We start from the raw sequence: 3,204 nt of genomic DNA, 5'->3' as shown, positions 1-3,204 counted from the left end.
CCCGGTTCTCTGTCACGCCCCGCACGTATCTATTGGTTTACACAAAATTCGGTAACCCGCCCCAAATATCGATATCCAATCAACGCCACCTTACATGCCTAGTTTCCTCTCGTCATGACCCGCCTTTTCTTCAGCTCCACCTCTTTGGAGATCCCCTGCAGATTCGCAGGAGTCTGGGCGGCCATGCTGGTTATGGGAAGTAGTACCCTCAACAGAGTAAGGGCCCTAAAGCACAAGCAGCCAGTGCTGCTTGATGTGGATCTCTCTTGATAACGTTACAAGCTTTTTTTTGGCATGTAGCATGCAGACTAATTATTGTATACTAGTTTCTTTTCATCCAGTGACGTCCTGAGTTACAGACAAGCCTGATCACATGATGCTTTATGGGAAACAACAGTGTTTGAAATGAGCCTGAAACTCAAAGCCAGTCTGTGCTTAGTCATGGCAAAGGTTTGACGTGCATCCTCCTCATACTAATACCTCGTCTGAAGTATATATAATAGATTAATTATATGCACTCCGCTCTTTTACCTTGGTGCTCCTATTCTCTGTAGTATATTCTGTATACTAAATTAGTTCTCTTCACTGAGCACTCCGCTCTCTTACCTTGGTGCTCCTATTCTCTGTAGTATATATACTATATTAGTTCTCTTCACTAAGCACTCTGCTCTCTTACCTTGGTACTCCTGGCTCCTATTATCTGTACAGGTATAGGATACCTTATCCAGAAACCCGATATCCAGAAGGCTCTGAATTACATAGACTCCATTTTATCCAAATAATCCAAATTTTTTAAAAATGATTTCCTTTTTCTCTGTAATAATAAAACAGTAGCTTGTACTTGATCCCAACTAAGATATAATTAAGCAAAACCAGCCTATTGGGTTTATTTAAAGTTTAAATGAATTTCAAGTAGACTTAAGGCATGAAGACCCAAATTACGGAAAGATCCGTTATCCAGAAAACCCCAGGTCCCGAGCATTCTGGATAACAGGTCCCATACCTGTAGTATATATATACTAGATTAGTTCTCTTCACTGAGCACTCCACTCTCTTACCTTGGTGCTCCTGGCTCATATTCTCTGTAGTATATATAGTGAATAAAGTACCCCCTCTTGTAAAATATAAGGATATTATAAGTTACCAAGGAGTTTCATGACCATATAAAAACACGAGGCCGAAGGCCGAGTGTTTTTATACAGGTCATGGAACTCTGAGGTAACTTCTAATATCCTCATATTTTACAACTGGGGGTACTTTATTAATTATAATACACAAATTTTAGTGAGTCATGTGACAGAAATTACATCACTACTCACCGTTTATAACAGATGACATCACTACTCACCGTTTATAAGGATATAATTTACAAGATATTCACGGCTTTTGTGTATTATATACTATTATGTTAGTTCTCTGCACTCTGCTCCTTGCTCCATCTTTGCTCAGCCTTTCTAACCCATTCTCAACCTTATCTAGCCCAAGGACTGCTAAGATGGAACTGAGGGCTAAGCACCAAGTAAATGTGACTAAGCACAAATGAAGAAGGGCTAAGCACCAAGTAAAGGAGACTAAGCACCAAGTAAAGGAGACTAAGCACAGGCGAGTGAGGGCTTAAGCACCAAGTAAAGGGAATTAAGCATAGATGAAGCAGGCCTAACCACCCATGGAGGATGTTCAAGTGTATAGAGTGATGAACATAGTTCTGATGGATAACTGGAGAAGAGGAGGAAACAGGAGCCGCTTTCAATATGACACATGCAAAACTGTTGGTATGACTGAGCACCGACTGGTACAAAAAAAGGATCAGAGTATTTTCAGGGGTGGATATACAAAGATGCATACTGTATGTATGTATGTCCAAGGGAGCCCACCAACAGAGTTCCTTATATATTCTGTAAAAAAAAAAGTTTGTCACTTGTAATAATGTTGTTTATGCCATGCAAATAAAAACAATAGTGGCAGATTAATTTATAATGTACATCTTTTGAAATAAGTGGTTGTCTTTCACTCTACTGCTAGGGTTGCCACCTTTTTTTGGAAAAAAAAATACCAGTCTTCCTGTATATTTAGATTTTATCCCTATTAATAACATTGGGGTCAAGCATAATTTTTACTGGTTAGACCATTAGAACACTAGCCAGGTGGCAACCCTATCTACTGTGCATGTTCCTACCTTGACTGGCAAGAATACAGAAGAAGCCAAAGAAGGGGCAACCCTCTTCTATAAAAATACCCACACTGGCTCATGATATCACAGGTAAGCGATGGATGCAGGTAACGTTGGTGACTGGAGTCAACATGGTAATGCTTTGCTATTCAAGAAATTACCCTAGGCCAGTGGGATGAAGCTGAAAGGGAGAGTCTGTGTGTCCTGCACATGGTCCAATGAGCTGTGCCATAAAGTTATGTGAAGGCTTTTTAGCTTATGTTCTCTGCACCAATTAATGCTAAAGAACAATTGTTGGGGATCACAGTGTAATTTTATGGTGTTGATGGGGCAGTGTATGTCTTAAAGCCTCTAGTAGGTCTAGAGTTAGGCAAGAGCTAGAGAACACCAGGTTGGACACTGATGGTTTGTATGGCATGACAGACGTATGGCACGACAAATGTGTGATGCAATACAATGGAATTCTGACATTCTTGTTAAATTATGGTTAATTAACAGATCAGAATAACATGTCAAGAAAACCCAGTTAGAGAGGCTGCTTTGATTGCAATTCAAATTTATTGCAATGCAGTGCATGCAATGTAATATTATTTAATCGTTCTAAAAATTACACCAGTCCCAAACTTGGTATGCATTTTTACACCAAAATTTGCCCTGTAACTGCACCTGAACTGATACAACAGTTCCCGGGGCTGACAAAAAAGAAAGTGAATGTCAGGGTTGGGGCTGATGCTAGGTCTGCACTTTTCCAAGGGATGAGATCAGGCCCTCTGTGTAGAATTTTCCTAAGGCTGAGGACAAATGAAGTGTTGGGTCTATTGCTCTTATCTTACATTTTTTTTGCAGCCTATATTTTACTGGCCTGGCTGGTAAAAATGATTCACATGTACATAATTCTACAGTTGGGAGACTGAAGCAGGATTGGCAGGAGTGAACAGGACTGAAAGGACTATATTTTTCTATTTATTTGTATTTTATTTCTGGTAAAAATGATGCTTGATGCCAATGTTATTAATAGGAAAAAACAGCATGAA

The sequence above is a fragment of the Xenopus laevis genome, chromosome 6L (assembly GCF_017654675.1).
Source record: "Xenopus laevis strain J_2021 chromosome 6L, Xenopus_laevis_v10.1, whole genome shotgun sequence".
Classification (NCBI taxonomy): Eukaryota; Metazoa; Chordata; class Amphibia; order Anura; family Pipidae; genus Xenopus; species Xenopus laevis.
Note: the sequence above shows the minus strand (reverse complement) of the source record.